The sequence below is a fragment of the Leptonychotes weddellii genome, chromosome 11 (assembly GCF_054177405.1).
Source record: "Leptonychotes weddellii isolate Sample4059 chromosome 11, ASM5417740v2, whole genome shotgun sequence".
Taxonomy (NCBI): Eukaryota; Metazoa; Chordata; class Mammalia; order Carnivora; family Phocidae; genus Leptonychotes; species Leptonychotes weddellii.
In genome coordinates, this window is record NC_138379.1 from 85,375,260 (window position 1) to 85,394,434 (window position 19,175).

The following is a 19,175-nucleotide window of genomic DNA, read 5'->3' on the forward strand; positions in this document are numbered from 1 at the left end:
CTATACTTGCTGCTCCTGTTTCTCTCCTTCCACTCTCTCTTGAAACCATTCCTGTCAGGCTTTCGTCCACACCCCTCCACCGCAACTGCTCTTCTCAAAGTCACCAATCACTTTTGAAGAGCTAAATCCAATGGTAAGCTGTAAACCTTACTTCATGTACTTCACAGCAGCATTTAATTCAATTAATCATAAAAGACCTTGGTTTCTAAACACCACACTCTCCTTGCTGGTTTCCTCCTGCCCTATAAATAGATCCTTTTCAATCTCTTTTACTAGTAACCCTCCCCCCCCCTTATCCAAATATTAGAGTGCCACAGGGCAAAACCTTTGGATCTCATCTCCCTCTCTCTCTCCTCTACCACCACACTGTTCTCACACACACACACACACACACACACACACACACACACACACACACGTATCCTTTATCAAAGCCATCAGCATATTCTGTCAACCTAGTACCTTCTAGTCATTAGAATTATCCCCATTTTAGAGATGAGAAAACTGAGCCACAGAAAAATTATGTGACTTTTCAAAGGTCACACAAATTATTTGGGACAGAACTGGGATCTGTACCTAGGTAGGCTAACTTTAGAGATTTAAAGTGGCAAATTTCCTCAATTCTGGTCAAGGTTTCCAAAAAATAGTTAGGTTTAATTTCAAGACTACTTTTCATAAAGACAAAAAATAAACAATTTCTAAGTATTTTCCAAATAGACAATTCAATTAAGGTACACCTAATATAAAACATAACATTATAAACCAAAACATAGTTTTTTTAAGTTTTATTTTTTTGAGAGAGAGTACATATGCGTTTGCACACACACACTTGGGGGGGGGGGATTTCCAGAGGGAGAAGGAGGAGAAGCAGACTCCCTGCTGAGCGTAGAGCCCCATGAGGGAGAGCTCAATCTCAAGACCCTGAGATCACCACCTGAGCTGAAATCAAGTCACACACTTAACTGAGCCAACCAGGTGTCCCCCAAAACATAACTTTAACAGTTTATAAGAAAATTTCCCACTCAGTTTTATAATCTTTGTGTTTCTATGTATAATTTTTTTTTAATTGGGATACTTTTTTCTGTTTGTCTTTTTTTTTTTTTTAACCTAACGTGTATCCTAACATTTTATCCATTATAATAGAGTACCCTTATTAAAAGTACACTTCAATTTTTTGGAAAACTTGAGGACTAGAAGGAAATTTGCCATTTTAAAACTGAAAGCAATTTTCCTATTTCTTTAGAAATAGAGGGTTGAATTCACTGTGGGGAAAGAAAAATAATTTTCCAGGCGCCTGGGTGGCTCAGTTGGTTAAGCGTCTGCCTTCAGTTCAGGTCATGATCCCAAGGTCCTAAGATCGAGTCCCACATCAGGCTCCCTATTCAGCGGGGATTCAGCTTCTTCCTCTGCTTCCCCCACCCGACTCGTGCGTGCTCTCTCTTTTGCGCGCATGCAAAAATAAATAAATAAAATCTTAAAAAAGAAAAAGAATTTCCCTCTACCCTTCTAGGTTCTTGGCTGAGATAACCACTCCCCACACAATAAAAAGAAAGAATAACAAGAGAAAAAAATTATTTTAATTAGGTATGTGTGAGAACCCCACAAAGGTAAGAGGTACAAAAGGCAACCAAGCAATTATGGTTTATATACCATCCTGAGCTAAGAATAGGGATAAGCATCTGAGACTTCAAAGGCAAGGGAAGGTAACTCATAAGAAGGTGAAAAGAGGAAATGCATAGTAAACAAAATTAGCCCTACCAGGCAGGTAAATCTCTCAGATTAAAGAGTGATCTCCAGCGATAGTCCCCCCTCCTGGTACAGGTCCCCCTTTCTAATGCCAATTTCCCTTACAAAAGAGAAACTTCTGTTATCAGAGTTACTTGGGTGTCTGCAGTTTCTCAAAATAATCAGCTCAAAATATTCCTTATACCAAAGACACATGTTTTGGTGTGTCTGCTACCCTCATCACCTTTAACACACCAACTGGGCAAAAATACCCTTTGGTTCTGCAAAGAGGCAAAGATCGTATTCTGAAAAAAGAATAGATCAGGATGGAGGCAAGAAAACTGGATATACTATATCTAATCTAACTTAACCACCATCCCCAGATTGACGTGAGGAAAGCAGTATTTTGAGAGACCTTGAGAAAAATCATGATGCCCTTCATCATTAAATAGTATTTCTTTTCTAAGAGAAAGAGATCATATTAATGGATGATTATTGCACGTTGTTCTTCCATTATAGCAATGCCTGTGTGCCTCTTTCCCAAATGATATTCTACACTTAAATATGAGGAAAAATACCACCTCAAAATCACTTACTCAAAAATTTCTTTGAAGACGGTACTGGAGTTTTTTAGAAAAGTTGTTTTGTTTTGAAGTTCTTCCTCATTTCCCAAGAAAGGAAAACCAATTATGATAAGATGACACCTTGGACCCATTATGTCTGTCTTAAGAGTACAAAAAAGTTTTTATTTGCTTCACTTGAGTGGGCTGCCCTTAGAAAATTGCTTCTAACCAATTCCTGTATATCAAGTGCCACGACTATTTAGAAGGCCCAGAACAATTAAGAAGTTCCAAAGAGTTCCAAAAGTGAAGGGATAGAAAAAGGTATTCCATGCAAATGGAAAAGAAAAAAAAAGCCAGGATTGCAATATCTATATCAGACAAAATAGACTTTAAAACAAAGACTGTAATAAGAGACAAAAGAAAAGGCATTACATAATGATGAAGAAATCAATCCAACAAGAGAATATAATGATTGTAAATAACTATGCACACAAAACTGGAGCACTTAAATACATAAAGCAAATATTAACAGAGAGGGAGAAACTGACAGTAATACAATACCACCAGATAACCTTAACACACCACTTAAATCAATGAATAGATCATCCGGGCAGATAATCAATAAAGAAACAGTGTCTCTGAAGGACAAGTTAGACCAAATGAACTTAACCAGATATATACAGAATATTCCATCCAAAGCAGCAGAATCCATATTCTTTTCAGGTGTGCATGGAACATTCTCCAGGATAGAGCATGTTAGACTACAAAAAAAGTTTCAATAAATTAAAGAAGATTGAAATCATATCAAGCATTTTCCTACCAAAATAATATGAAGCTAGAAATCAATTATATGAATAAAACTGGAAAAAACACAAACACATGGAGGCTAAACAACATGTTACTAAACAACCAATGGGTCAATGAAGAAATCAATGAGGAAATCAAAAAATACCAAGAAACTAATGAAAATGAAGACACAATGTCTAAAATATTTGGGAAGAAGCAAAAGCAGTGCTAAGAGGTTTTATAGCAATACCTGCCTACCTCAAGAAACAAGAAAAGTCTCAAAAAAAAAAAATCTAACTTTACACCTAAAGGAACAAGAAAAAGAACAAACAACGCCCAAAGTTGGTAGAAGGAAGGAAATAACAAAGATCAAAGTGAAAAAAAAAATAAAATAGAGACAAAAACAATAGAAAAGATCAATAAAATCAAGAGCTGGTTCTTTCAAAAGAGAAACAAAATTGAGAAACCTTTAGCCAAATGCATCAAGGAAAAAAAGAGAGAAGGGGCACCTGGATGGCTCAGCAGGCTGAGTGTCCAACTCTTGGTTTCAGCTCAGTTCATGATCTCATGAGTTGTGGGATCAAGCCGCAAGTGGGGCTCCACACTCGGCAGGGAGTCTGCTTGAGATTCTCTCCCTCTCCCCTTGTCCCTCCCCCACATCATGCACACATGCACTCTCTCTAAAATAAATAAATCTTAAAAAGAAAAAAATGAAAGAAGACCTAAATAAATAACATCAGAGAGGGGAGAGAAGAAGTAACAACCAACATCATAGAAATACAAATACAAGGATTATAAGCCACTACCTCAAAAAATTATATACCAAAAAATTAGGCAAAATAGAGGAAATGGACTAATTTCTATAAACATAAAATCTTCCAAAACTGAATCAGGAAGAAATAGAAAATCTGAACAGACCAAGTACTGGTAATGAAATTGAATGAGTAATCACAAACTCCCAACAAACAGAAGTCCAGAACAAGATTAATTCCCAGGTAAATACTACCAAACATTTAAAGAAGAGTTAATACCTACTCTCCCAAATTATCCCAAAAAACTAAACAGAAAGGAGAGCTTCCAAATACATGGTACAAGGCCAACATTACCCTAACACCAAAACCAAAAACACAAGGGGGGGCGGGGGAAGAAGCTACAAGCCAATATCCCCGATGAGCACAGATGCAAAAATCCTCACCAAAATATCAGCAAACCATATTCAAAAATACATGAAAAGGATCATTCACCATGATAAAGTGGAATGCAGGATGGCTCAGATCCTGCAAATCAATCAATGTGATACACCACATTAACAAAATGAAGGATAGGGGTGCCTGGGTGGCTCAGTCAGTTGAGTGTCTGACTCTAAATTTCAGTTCAGGTCATGATCTCCAAGTCATGAGATTGAGCCCCACGTTGGGCTCTGCGCTCAGCAGGGAGCTTGCTTGAGATTCTCTCTCTCCCCCTCCCCCTTCCCCCCAACTCACATGCTCTCTCTCTCCCTTTTGCTCTCTAAAAAAATAAAATGAGCAAAGAATCTGAATAGATATTTTTCCAAAGAAGACATCCAGATAGCCAAGAGACACATGAAAACATGCTGAACATCACTAATCATCAAGGAAATGCAAATCAAAACCAACATGGGTTATCACCTTATATCTGTTAGAATGGCTAGTATCAAAAAGAAACAACAAGGGTTGGCTAGGATGCAGAGAAAAGAGAATCTTCATACAGTGTTGGTGGGAATGTAAATTGGTACAGCGACTCTGGAAAACAGTATGGAGGTTCCTCAAAAATTAAAAATAGAAATATCATACAATCCAATAATTCCACTACTGGTTATTTACCCAAAGAAAATGAAAATGCCAATTTGAAAAGATATATGCACCTCTGTGTTTATTGAAGCAGTATTTCTAATAGTGAAGATATGTATGTAACCCAAGTGTCTATCGATAGATGAATGGATAAAGATGTGGTGTGTATGTGTGTGTGTGTGTATATATATATATACACACACACACACATATGTATATATATAAACAGTTCAACGCATGTGGAAAAGCCTGTACTGAGGCTTACATATTTCCTAGACTTTCCTTCTACATAGATAATCCTTAAAAATAGACTGCTTTTTAGAAAAGATTTACCTTTTTTGAGTCAAAAATATGGAACAGATTGGATTTTAGTACAAAAACAATGTGCTTAGAAACTCCTGGTAGGAACTAAAACATGTTTTTTAAAAAAGAAAAAACCTATTTTTTTTTTACTACCACGATATAAAAATACTAGCAGTTCACAGATTTATTAATGTTAAATTTCTGAAGCCCTGACCTTTGACAAATGTCAATGTTATTCTCTCACTATAGACAGAAGAGATGTTTTACCTTGGATTGCTTAAGTGTGCACAGTATATTTATGAAGTCACTTAAAAGATAAAATTTTGACAAGGAGTCAGAAGGTTATATTATCTTGACATGCTTAAATGTGGGGTCACTATATGGCAAAGTTATCTATTATCTGGAAGCTGTCTGAATAGATGTGATATTCACTGACTTATGGAACTGGCAAAAATCAGAGCTCACATACTTCAACCTCCAACTCGATTCTGCAGTCCAGGCTATATTCATTATCTGCCAAATGATCATCTTCTCTCTGCAATAAAAGAAGACCAAACACTCTAGATGAAAGAAGGAAAAGCTGGGGCTATTTGTTCCTTAAAGAGATGAAGAAAAGAAGAGTAAGTTGAAATTAAAATACCAAATTGAGGGGGAAATTTTCAACAAGGGATAATATCACCCTAAATATATAAACAGGTCTTAAAATTTTTAAAACATTGTTTCCACAAATTTGGTAATTTCTACCAAATTAGTAGACAACATGAACTCACATAGAATGACAACTGGATAAAACAGGATAAAAAAGTTAAATTTTACTTATATAACTAGAAACACACGTGTGTGTGCATACACACACACACCCCCTAAGGGACAAGGAAATGGGCTGAGCGTGTTCTAAATTAACACTAGGGGCGCCTGGGTGGCTCAGTCGTTAGGCGTCTGCCTTCGGCTCAAGTCATGATCCCAGAGTCCTGGGGTCGAGCCCCGCATCGGGCTCCCTGATCCGGGGGGGCCTGCTTCTCCCTCTCCCACTCCCCCTGCTTGTGTTCCCTTTCTCACTGTGTCTCTGTCAAATAAATAAATAAAATCTTCAAAAGAAAAAATTAACACTAAACAATACATATAAACAGAGAAAATCACAGCCTATCCTGCAATATTATTGTGGCTACAGGACTAAGAAACTTCAGATTATCAAAAATAGAAATATTAAAGTCAAGGCCATTATGGGGAAAGAGAGAATTGTGTAGAGAGTTTCAGGATTGCAATACCAAGATTATTTTCACTGCAGGAATTTCAATAAAGGTATTTTTATTCATCTAAGTACATATTGTTATTTCAAGCTACAAATAACAAACTTATTCAATGTCTCAAAAAAAATTAAAAAACACTACCTCCATGGAGACTATGTTTTCTGAGTATAATGCAGCACTATTATAAAACAGAGGAAGGGTGACGGAGCAATCTTATGTACCTGAAAACTATAAGATAGTCTACTAAATAATATTTGTTTTAAGGAGAAAATTATGAGGGAATTTTAAAAAAAGACTTCAACCTAAATCAAAGCACTACATGAAAAACTTGTGAGGTACAGCTACAACTCTATTTAGAAGGAAACATTTTAATAATAATAAAACAAAAAATATATGCCATGCATATGTTAAAAAGTTTTCATACGTGATCACATTTAAACTTTTCTATTGTATTTCTACTGTAAAATACTGCTAAACAACCAAAATTCAACTAAGTAAATTTGACGGTCTAATTGCCATTATCAAGGGATGCATGAACCTGGCAGCTTCCCATCTAGCAAGTAGAGGGGAGCTCCGAAGTTGTATAAAATGGAAGGTTTTCATAGGAAGGAGGGTGGGACAAGAAAGTTTTAGCAAAACAAAGGATTGTTTTAGGCAAGGTGACTTTCCCTTAGAGGGAAGAGCAGGGGGTCTTAGTAGGTGGATTACCTCATCTTCCTTTGGGGGACAGAGAGGACCCCTGTGACAGATTACCTCATTGGTGCTGACCAGAAAATGCCTGACTGACAGGTTAAGGCTACATCTCTGGGGAAGGTTGAAACTGCAATCAGGTTAAGTATTAAGCCCTGGCTTGGTGACTTTGCCTAAGTGACACCATTCTGGGCTTGTGGTTTTCTTTTTAATAATATATATTCGCGAAGGTAAAATATACATTTTCCAAAGAATCATCATTTTTAAAAAAGCAAGCACCTAGGTAAACACCACACCTTTTTATAAAGAAAATATTGCCAAAACCCTAGAAGCTTCCTGGCTGCTCCTCTCCCAAGGGTCACATCCTCTCCCCTCCCCTGCAAGAGTAACCCACTGCCCTGATTCCGACTTCGTAACTGTTCCAACTATGTATACATTTTTAAAAATACTGCCTAATTTGGGCCTCTCCTTAAGTGGAATCATATTACATGTATCCTTTTGTAGCCTGATAATTTTGTTTCACATTCATGTTGCACGCAACTGTAGATCTCGTTTTTGTTGTAGTATCATCTAGACATACCACAGTGATACATTCTACCAATACTTGGGTCATTTTCATTTTAGGGCTGCTATAAATACACTTACACTTGTCTTCTAGTGCATATGTGCAAGATTTTCTCTGGTTAAAACTGAGAAGTAGAACCACTGTATCTTAGGATATGCACATATTTAAATTTACTAAGTAATGCCAAATTAGTCTCCAAAGTAGTTGAGCCAATTTACATTCTCATCAGTAGTGCTCAAGAGTTCCAACTGCACCAAATTCTTAATACCAGGAATTATTAGACTTTGTAATATCACCAGTCTAATAGGAATGTTTATTATAGTTTAAATTTGATTTCCCTAATTAATAATTAAGTTGACCATGCTTTCATGTTTATTGACATTCAGATTTTCTCTTTTGTGAAGTACCTTTTCTCATGTTTTTCCCATTTTTTATAAAATTCCTTCTTTTTATTTTGGGTTATTTGGTAGGAATTTTCTTTCTATACTGGATATCAGTTTTTGTCAACTATATGATTTGCAATTATCTTCACTCAGTTTGTGACTTTTGTCTTTATTGTCTTTACGGTAACTTTTTTAAGAAAAGAAACTCTTCATCCTAAAGTAAATGAATTTAACAATCTTTTCTATTATGCTATGCATATGTGTGTCTTTATGCACGCATGCACTTTATTTTGCTTTTGGCAAGCATATGTGAGTGTAGTCTTGTTTAGGAAATTCTTCCCTACGTGGAAAACACAAAGATATTTTCCTGGAATTTGTATATGGTGTTAAGTAGGGGTCTCATTTCATTTTTTTAAAGATTTTAGAGAAAGAGAGCATGCGAGTGAGGGGGGACGGTGGAGAGGGAGAGGGAGAGACATCCTCAGGCTCTCTGTGCAATTGATCCCACAACCCTAAGATCATGACCTGAGCCAAAACCAAGAGCCGGATTCTTAACCTACTGCACAACCCAGGTGCCCCCCACCATTTCGTTTTTTAAAATATGGGCACCCGATTGTCCCATTTGCTGAATAATATTTAATATTGTAGTATTTATTGAAAAAAGCTATCCTTTCTCCACTTATTTGAAAACCACCTTGTTATATATCAGGAGTCCTATAACATGTGGTTCTCTTTCTCAATTCTCTGTTCTGCTCCATTGATCTACTGCTCTACCCCTGTAACAAAAACACACTCTCCTCAGTTCTTTAGAAGTCATTATATTCAAGAGGGCCCACCTTATCATTCTTCTTCACAAGTGGGCCAATACTTAGGTCTTGAAATTCAATACAAATTTGAGAATCATTTTTATCAAAGGTCCACAAAATAGTAAGGTTGGGATTTTTACTAGGATTACAATGACTCTATTTTTGGGAAAACTGACATTCACATTATGAATCTTAATCCCCTGTCTCTCTCCATTCATTTAAGTGCTCCTTAATTTCTTTCAATATAGTTTTATCATTTTCTTAGTTTCTTGTAAATTTTTGTTAAATTTATCTCAATGTTTCATATTTTTCTATACTATTATAAATGTTATGTTTTCAAATTTTCATTTTCTAACTGATGTTTGCTGGCATATAAAAATGCAACTTGTTTTAGTATAGTGGTATTTTATCTGGACAACTTGCTCAATTCTATTAATTCTAAAAATATTTTCTACATTCTTTTGGGCCTCCCATACAGACATTCAAGTCATCTATGGATAGTAAGTTTTATTACTTACCTCTCAACCCTAACATGGTTTTTGTGGGTTTTTTTTTTTTTTTTTTTGCTGACTATTGGCCAGCTCCAGTACAATGATCAATAGAATTGGTAGTGAGCGTCATTGACAAGCTCCCATTCTCAATGGGAATTCTTGAACTTTCAAGTAATATTAAGAATAAGGTTTTGGAAGCAACCAAGATGTCCTTTAGTATGTGAATGGCTAAATAAACTACATGCAGACGATGAACTGTTACTCTGTGCTAAAAATAAATGAGCTATCAAGGCATCAAAAGACATGAAGGAAACTCAAATGCCTGTTACTAAGTGGAAGGAAACTCAAATGCCTGTAACTAAGTGAAAGAAGCAAATCTGAAAAGGTTATCTACTATATCATTCCAACTACATGACATTCTGAAAAAAGCAACATTACAGCAGCAGTACAAAGATCAGTGGTTGCCACAAGCTCGGGGAGGGGAGGAAGGGAAGGATGAATAGGTGGAATACAGATTTTTAGGAGAGTGTCACTATTCAGTAGGATACTGTAATGGTGGATATTTATCATATATATGCCAGTAACATACAATGTATAACATAGTGAACCCCAATGTAAGCCATGGACTTTGGTCAATAATATATCAGTATTGGCTCATCAATTGTAACAAATATACTACATCAATGCTAGTAATTAGATGCCAGTAATAAGAAACATGGAGGGGGGATGTTTGGTGTTTGTAGTAGTATTTTCTACCACATGCCAGATTAAGTAAGTTCTCTTGTATGCCTAGTTTAAGAGGTTTTTTTCCTTTTAAATGGATTTTGACTCCAACAAATGATTTTGTGTACCTACTAAGATTATCAGATGATTTTTCTCCCTTAGTATGTCATTATGCTAAATTATTTGATATTTTAATGTTTGTTAATCTCATAACCCTTGCATAAAGACATAAATCTTTATACACCTATGTGATCCTTCTCCACTCCATAACCCCAACCCAGAGTATTTCCTGAATCTTATAATATACATATGGATTATATATACATACACACATATATGTATGCTCATACACACACACACACACACACAATACAGTTGACTATTGAACAATGTGGGGTTAGGGGCACCTACCTCATCCCAGGCAGGTTGAAAATCCTTGTATAACATTTGATTCTCCTAAAACTCAACTAGTAGTAGCCTACTGTGGACCAGAAGACTTAACCAATAATATAAACAGTTAATTAACACATATTTTGTATATGTATTATATGCTGTATTCTACAATAAAGTAAGCTAGAGGGGAAAAAAAGAAAATCATTTTTAAAAAACCATTTACATGGCCAACAGATACATGAAAAAGTGCTCAACATCACTCGGCGTCAGGGAAATACAAATCAAAACCACAATGAGATACCACTTCACACCAGTCAGAATGGATAAAATTAACAAGTCAGGAAGCAAAAAAAATTGGTGAGAATGCGGAGAAAGGGGAACCCTCCTACACTGTTGGTGGGAATGCAAGCTGGTGCAGCCACCCTGGAAAACAGTATAGAGGTTCCTCAAAAAGTTAAAAATAGAGCTACCCTATGACCCAGCAATTGCACTACTGGGTATTTACCCCAAAGACACTAATGCAGTGACCCGAAGGGCACCTGCACCCCAATGTTTATAGCAGCAATGTCCACAATAGCCATGCTATAGAAAGAGCCCAGATGTCCATCAACGGATGAATGGATAAAGAAGATGTGGTATATATATACAGTGGATTATTATGCAGCCATCAAAAAATGAAATCTTGCCATTTGCAACGACGTGGATGGAACTAGAGGGTATTATGCTAAGTGAAATAAGTCAATCAGAGAAAGACAATTGTCATAGGATCTCACTGATACGTGGAATTTAAGGAACAAGGCAGAGGATCATAGAGGAAGAGAGAAAAAAATGAAACAAGATGAAACCAGAGAGGGAGACAAACCATAAGAGACTCTTTAATCTCAGGAAACAAACAGGGTTGCTGGAGGGGAGGAGGGTAGAGGGATAGGGTGGCTGGGTGATGGACACTAGGGAGGGTATGTGTTGTGGTGAGTGCTGTGTATTGTATAAGACTGATGAATCACAGACCTGTACCCCTGAAACAAATAAACTGAAGCAGAAAAAAAAAAAAATTTACAGTATTATGCTTTATGTCAACTGTTTACAAGAGGAATCATCAGCATCTCTATCCATACTGTCTTATATGATGCAAAACACTGTAGATGTTATACATATTACTAACAGTAGATATCAAAAATGAAAAGATAATGTGAAATTCATAGTTATTTACAAGTATAATGATTCATGCACTGGTAAGAAGCAACAATATGATTGTTTTATGGTAGACTAATAATTGATAAAATCACTTCACAGTAGCCTTACCTATATGCAAATGAATGAATCCTTATAAAATTTTTATGGCATACAGTATTACATATTCATGAAACAGTACTGGAAATACTGTTACGTTTTTTAAAAAACCCACTTACCTGTGATGATAGGTTGAAACACAATTTCTCCAATTATGAGATAGAGATATACTGTATGGTGATGTAATTCTTTGAAACTCAAGTTATAAAACAGTAAGAAAACTAACACACTAGTAATTTTATATTAAATATCACTCACCTGATGCCTATGTAAGGTTAAGCTATCCATTTCTATGCAAGTCTTGCACATGACGTTCTACATGATGAATACTTACGCGAGGATGATGATGATGACCCAAAAACATCTACAGTTCTTGCTTTCACACAAAGACACACACACACCAGATAGGTTTATTAACAAACTAGTGTATTAACAGCATGAGGATTTACTATTAAGTGGAAATGGATCATCATCAAAGTCTTCATCCTTATCATCTTCACATTGTGTAGACTGAAGAGGAAGAGGAGGGGTTGGTCTTGGGTGTCTCGGGGTGGCAAAGATGAACAGGTGGAGGAGATGAAAGAGGAGGCAGGCACACTTGATGTAACTTTACATAAATATAATTTCTGACTTTTTTAAAAAAAGATTTATTTATTATTTGAGAGAGCAAGTGTGTGGGGAGGGGCAAAGGGAGAGAGAGAATCTTCAGACTCCCCGCTGAGCACAGAGCCCAATGTGGGGCTTGATCTCACGACCCTGAGATCATGACCTGAGTTGAAATCAAGAGTCAGACGCTCAACTGACTGAGCCACCCAGGAGCCCCTGTCTCTTTTGCTTTTTCATTTCTCTAAAAATGTTTCTCTCAGTACCAATCCTTCTTCCACCATTTACTTTAGTTTCAGTACCCATGTCAAAGAAGGGTCCATAGTATAAAAGAAGTCAAAAGCAATCCTAGTGATCAGAACCCTTCTGCCAGATTGTCTGATACCAATTTGTTTTCTGGCACTGTTTCTGCTACGTCTTCTTCCTTAGTCTGGCGCTGGCTCAGAAACACATTTCCATCCATTCCTCTTCTGTTAATTCCTCTGGTGTGGTATCTGTTAGCTCTTGAATGTCTCCAAGATCCATTATCTTGAAACCCTTCCCACACACACACATTTTTTTTTTTTTTTGTCATTATCCACAATTTCTTTTATGATTTCCTTGAGTGGCTCTGTCTTCAATCCTGTGAAGTCATGCACAACATCTAGAGTTTTCTCCAGCAGGAATGTATAGTTTTGGGCTTGATGGCTTTCACGGTTTTCTCTATAACAACGATGGCATCTTCAATGGTATAATCCTTCCAGACTTTCATGATGTTCTATCAGGTTGACAATCCTTTCCATAGAGTACCATGTGTAATGAGCCTTAAAGGTCCTTATGATCTCCTGATCTAGAGGCTGAATTAGAGACACTGTGTTTGCAGGCAAGTAGACCACTCCAATGCCTCCACTGTTAAATTCATGGGGTTCTGGGTGACCCAAGGCATTGTCCAATATTGAAAGGATTTTAAAAGGCAGTGTCTTACTGGCAAGGTACCTCCTGACTTCAGGGACAATGAATTGAAGGAACCAATCCGGAATAAATGTTGAATGCTGTTATTGTTCAGACCTTCTTATTGTGTAACTAGAAGACTAGCAGCTGGTATTTACCTCTTTCCTTTAAGGCTCGGGGGTTAGTAGCTTTATAGATAAGCACAGTCCTGATCACAAGCCCAACTGCATTTGCACAAAATTGTAAAGTTAACCTGTCCCTTCTTGCCTTAAATCCTGGTGCTCAATTCTCTTCCTTACTCATAAATGTTTTTTGTGGCACTTTTTCCCCAGAACAAGGTATTTTCATCTGCATTAAAAACAAAAAACAAAAACACACACAAAAAAACCAAAAACAAAAAACACACCTGTTCAGGCAGATATCCTTTCTCCTTAGTGATTTTCTTACAAGTGTCTGGAAACCCATCTGCTGCCTCTTGGTTGGGTAAAAGTTGCTTCTCCTGTTAGTGTGACATTTTTTAAGCCAAACCTCTACTATTATCAAACCATCCTTTGCTGGTATTAAATTCTTCTGCTTTAGATCCTTCATCTTCCTTTTATGTTGTCGTATAATGGGGGTACCTGGCTGGCTCAGTCAGTGGAGCATCCGACTCTTGATCTCAGGGTCGTGAGTTCAAGCCCCACACTGGGCATGGAGCCTACTTAAAAAATAAATAAATAAATAAAGTTATCATATAATGACTTCCCTTTTTCTCGAATCCTATTAGAATCTACAGGTATGATTTTCTTACAGTGATCCTGCACCCACATAAAAGCTGTACTTGCAATGAGACAAAGAGTATTTCGCAGAAAGTGAAATATTTTTGTGCCTGTTGGTGTAGCTGGGCAAGATAGCTTCACAAATTCCTTTTCTTTTTTTTTTCTGCAATGGTCTTTATAGTGTCCTCGTTTATCTTGAAATGGCAGGAAACCCCAGCTGCAGATGTCCATCTACGGTACATATCAAGCAAGTCAACTTTTCCTTTTTTTTTTTTTTTTTAAAGATTTTATTTATTTATTTGACAGAGAGAGAGACAGCGAGAGCAGGAACACAAGCAGGGGGAGTGGGAGAGGGAGAAGCAGGCTTTCCGCCGAGCAGGGAGCCTGACGTGGGGCTCGATCCCAGGACCCTGGGATCATGACCTGAGCCGAAGGCAGACGCTTAACGACTGAGCCACCCAGGCGCCCTCAACTTTTCCTTATGTCACGACTATGCCCTGCTTCTTGGGAGCACTTCCAGCATCGCTGGTGGCACTCTGTATGAGCCCCATGTGTTATTCAAGGTTTACGGTATGGCGCTAAACATGAAGAAAAATACATAAGAACCAAGAAAGGTCACTTTTTATTGTGAGATGCAATTTAATGGAAAGACTGCTTACAGAGAGGTGATGAGTGTTATGTGGCATTTTAAGCAGATGCTTGCAACCCTTGAGCTTATCCCAATAGCAACAGAAGGTGGTTACAAAATTACTACAGTAGGACAGTATGTACAACCGTTAATTTTCTGTAGTTACGATTTAATACTGCATCTTTTCATTTAACATTTCTCAACTGAGAATGGCACCATGCACAGTCTCTAAATGTGTGCAGATTCTGATAAATTTTACCTTTTTGTAATAGATTTGTGCATATTTTGTGGTAGTAAATGATAGAACAGACTAATATCAACATATATTTTATACATTCGTGACCTACCTTTTTCTTAATTTTTTCTATATTTCTAGGCTACACGGTTCCTATACAGGTTTTTTCAAATCATCATAAATCTTCAAAATAACTTCCAATATATTTATTGGAAAAAAAAATCCACATGAAGTGGACCCACGCAGTTCAAACTCATATTGTTCAAGGGTCTTGGGTACATATGTTGTAAGATGGAGCAGCTATTACTATATTTACACCCAACAAAATTTCATGAAGTCTAATCCCTATTGCACAATTTCATGAAGTCTAATCCCTATTGCACAGGGCAGGTGGGGGTGGGGTGGGGGTGTGTGTGTGGGCGGGTGTTCCAAGAGAGTATATTTTTTGTTTACACTGAGCATCACAGTACATTTAACCTTTTGGGAACTTATTCACTCAATTTTATGTAACAGAAATTTTGCATATACATTTAGCTCAATCATTTTGATAGCTAACATAATCATTTGGGAACAGACTTTCATTATCCACCCCCTTGTTTGTGGGTATCTGGATTGCTTCCATGTTTTTGCTTTAACAAATAAAGCTGCTAAGAGCTACTTTACGTATTTTGCAAGCTTCTTCTGCACCTAGGCCTGGGAGCGCTGGTAAAGCATATAAATGTTTAACCGTTAAGATAATGCCAAACTGTTTTGTAAAATGGCTCCCACTCCCAGCACAAAGCTTTACATGATACTGTTGATCCAGATCTTCTCCATTCAATACGTGCTCCTGTCAGACATTTGATTTTTACCATTTGAATGGGTATAAGGTGATGTTTAGACTATAGCCTTTACATGGAGTCCACAGTATTTTCTTGCCTTTTCACTGTTTACAGCAGCTCTGGTTGTGTCCTCTTTCTCCCCACCATTTATATGTGCCTCCTGTTAACAAACAGGTATCAGTGTTAGTATTTCTTTGAGCTTACTTGATATTCAGTACTCAATATGCATTTCTATTTCATTAATTTCTGCTCATAACTTTATTACTTCTTTTGTTAAAATAAGGATTTACAGCTATACTTTTCCCTCAAAGTACCATTTGGCTAGAAGTGTTTATCTGTAGTGCTTCCACGAACTTTTAGTTCCAAATGTTTTCTAATTTCTATTTAAAATTTTCTGTGACCTAAGTTGTTGGAATTATATTAAATTTTTCTAATTACCCTATAGTTATTGATTTATAGCTTAACTGCATTGTTATCAGAGAACATTCTTTGAAGGATTTCCATCTTCTAATATTTGTTTAAACTATAGGGTGCTTGCAAAGAAAGTTGATCCTGAAGTTGTTGGGGGCAGTGTTCTATATGGATGCTCATTAAGAGAAGTTTGTTAGAGGAAAATCCAGGGCTCCAAATACAAACAAGTAAAATTGAAAAATGACTGAGCAGAACTGAAAATGTAAGCAAGAAAATACACCCAAAGAAACTAAAAGTGAGAAAATAATAAAGGGTAGGACCCAATATAAAACAATAAAATTGTATAGAAAAAGAAAGTAATGGTGCCAGAAGCTCCCCCCCCTTTTTTTTGATGTAGTGTTCAACGATTCATTAGTTGCATATAATACCCAGTGCTCCCTCTTTAAGAAGACTATTACAGACAACTTCAGGAAAGTCTGTTCAACAAAACAATAATAAAATGCAAGTAAACAGAATATATTTAAATCCAGGGACAAATTATACTGATCATAAAGATTTAAAAAGCTGTGCTGTGAGAAAAACTATATGCAAATATACTCCAATTGAAAACTTACAAGACAGATTAGGCAAAATATGGTAATGACAACGTTAGTACTATATGAAGTAAAAAACCTGAATACACCAATAACATAAAGGAAACTGAAATAGTAATCTGAAAAACAATCTCTTGGAGAAACTTTTCCCAGAAAGTCTTACAGGGGAGTTCTGTTGCACTGAAACAGATAAGCTCTAGTTTATCCAAAATTAGAAAAATTGCGAAAGATGTCCATTTTTCAGGGTAGTAAAACCTTAAAAAAAAAAAAAACTGATGAAGACAATATAAAAAATTACGGGCCAATTTCACTAACAAAGATAGAAGCAAACTTGCATAAAATATCAGCTAACAGAATCTAGCTAGGAGTTTGAAAAATAACCCTAATAATACTTTAAGTATTTATTTTACTAAGAATTTATTCTATAAATACAAAGATGATTTACTATCAGAAAATCTATAAATGGATTTTACCAGAGCAATGGAGTCAAGAAGAAAATACATGATTACTGCAGAAGATGTAGGAAAGACATTTGATAAAGTTCAATATTTAACTATCATTTTTTTCCTAAAAAATAAAAAAAAAAAAAGAATAGAACTGAATTTCTTTAACTTGTTGATGGCTATGTATTAATGCCCTGCTTATAGCAAACATCATAATTAATGGAACAAAATTTGATGCATTTAAGGTCAATAACAAGACAAAAATACCACCACCACAGGTACAGTTCAACATGGTATAGAACATTCTGGCAATGTAATAAGAAAAAGAAATAACAGGCAAGAGATTGTTATTATTTGAAGCTGACTTTATAATCCACATAAAAAACCCAGGATAATCACTATCCCATTAAAAGACCTTATAAGAAATTAAGACCTAGTATAAAACCAGGGTAAAAACAAAGCAAAACAAAAAACAGTGATATAGAATCAGACAAGACTAATGTAATGGAATAAAAAGCCCAGAAACAAATCCTTCTGTATGTAAAAAATTGGTGTGTGAAAGAAGTCATATCACAAATCGGTGAGAGATGATGGATTATTTAGCAAATAATGGTGGAAAATTGGTGCACTCCATGGAAAAAATAAGGTTGAATTCTTACCTCACTTAGTCTTCATATGTGGACTCCAGGTTCATTAGAAACCAAAACATGAAAAGCAAAATTAAGGTATAAAGTTAATAAAAGGATACATTCATAGGAGAATATCTTCACGATCTTGAGGTAGAGAACTATTCCCTATACAATATTCTCAAAGAACGAACCTTAAAGAAGAAAAGTAACAGACATTCCAATAACAAAATTACAAGTCTCCGTTTAAAGAAAGTCAACACACACGAAGTCAACACATGGATAGAAAATGGGGAGGAAATAATTGAATTGAAAATCATTAAGAGAAAGAAAACCTCACAGAAAAGTGGAAAAAAGATATGAATAAAACAACTTACAAAAGAAACAATACTGCAAGAAACATGAAGACATGCTCAAACTCATATTCAGAGAAATGCAAATTTTATCAGTACATACTATTATGTACATAAAATGGCAAAAATTATAAACTCATATAAACCCAAGTACTGACAAAGACCTCAGAAAATGGTAATACTGTATTTCTGGTCATAGCTAAAACTGTTGCAGCCATTACAAGAAACTGTTGTCAGTACTTGAAAAAATTAAATACAGGGATAGCCAATGACCCAGAATTCCTACTCCTGAATACATACTTCAGACAAAATTCTAAAGAAAGCCACTCACACACAAAGTCCAAATACCATTTATATCAAGTTAAAACACACACACGAAGCATCATACATATTAAGAATTAAAAAGACAGAATGGAGGAACATATAGTCATTATAACAGAGATTAAGGAATTGGACAGTAGAGATGGGAAATGGCAGTAGAGATGGGGAATGCATTAATATAAAACAAAAGAGGGTTTTGCATTAATCAATAATAATGTGCCATGAATGAACCGAGAGTTACACTTAATTCAGTAAATGTGGAAACTGAAAAGAAAGATATTTTCATAAGAACCTGAGAAAAAACAAACCTCATAGCCTTTGAATGTATACACTTAGGAGCTTATTAAAATTCTATTACTGTTGGCCTTGAACTAGCAATCTTGGTAGCAGTTCACTACTGCTAAAAATAAACAAAATAACAATAAAAAATTTAATTTAAAAAACCTAAGCAGCCAGCCATTCAAATAAAGAGTTATGTGTTCTTCCATGCTCATGGATTGGAAGAACAAATATTGTTAAAATGTGTATAGTACCCAAAGCAATCTACAGATTTAATGCAAACCCTCTCAAAGTTATCAACAGCATTTTTCACAGAACTAGAACAATCCTAAAACTTACACGTAGCCACAAAAGACCCCAAATACCAAAGCAATCTTAGCGGGGGGGGGGGGGGG

General features: G+C 36.1%; 2 long non-coding RNA genes across 2 annotated transcripts; both read right to left on the minus strand.

Annotated features, from left to right (window-relative positions):
- Nucleotides 1–5,213: 5,213 nt before the first annotated feature.
- On the minus strand, nt 5,214–14,329 carry LOC145716310 (uncharacterized). The gene is made up of 2 exons (XR_014138921.1): nt 6,580–14,329; nt 5,214–5,723 (listed from the first exon to the last, which is right to left on the minus strand). It is a non-coding gene; the product is annotated as an uncharacterized LOC145716310 (long non-coding RNA).
- Nucleotides 14,330–14,669: 340 nt separating this feature from the next.
- Nucleotides 14,670–19,169, minus strand: LOC145716311 (uncharacterized). The gene is made up of 2 exons (XR_014138922.1): nt 17,861–19,169; nt 14,670–17,013 (listed from the first exon to the last, which is right to left on the minus strand). It is a non-coding gene; the product is annotated as an uncharacterized LOC145716311 (long non-coding RNA).
- Nucleotides 19,170–19,175: the final 6 nt, after the last annotated feature.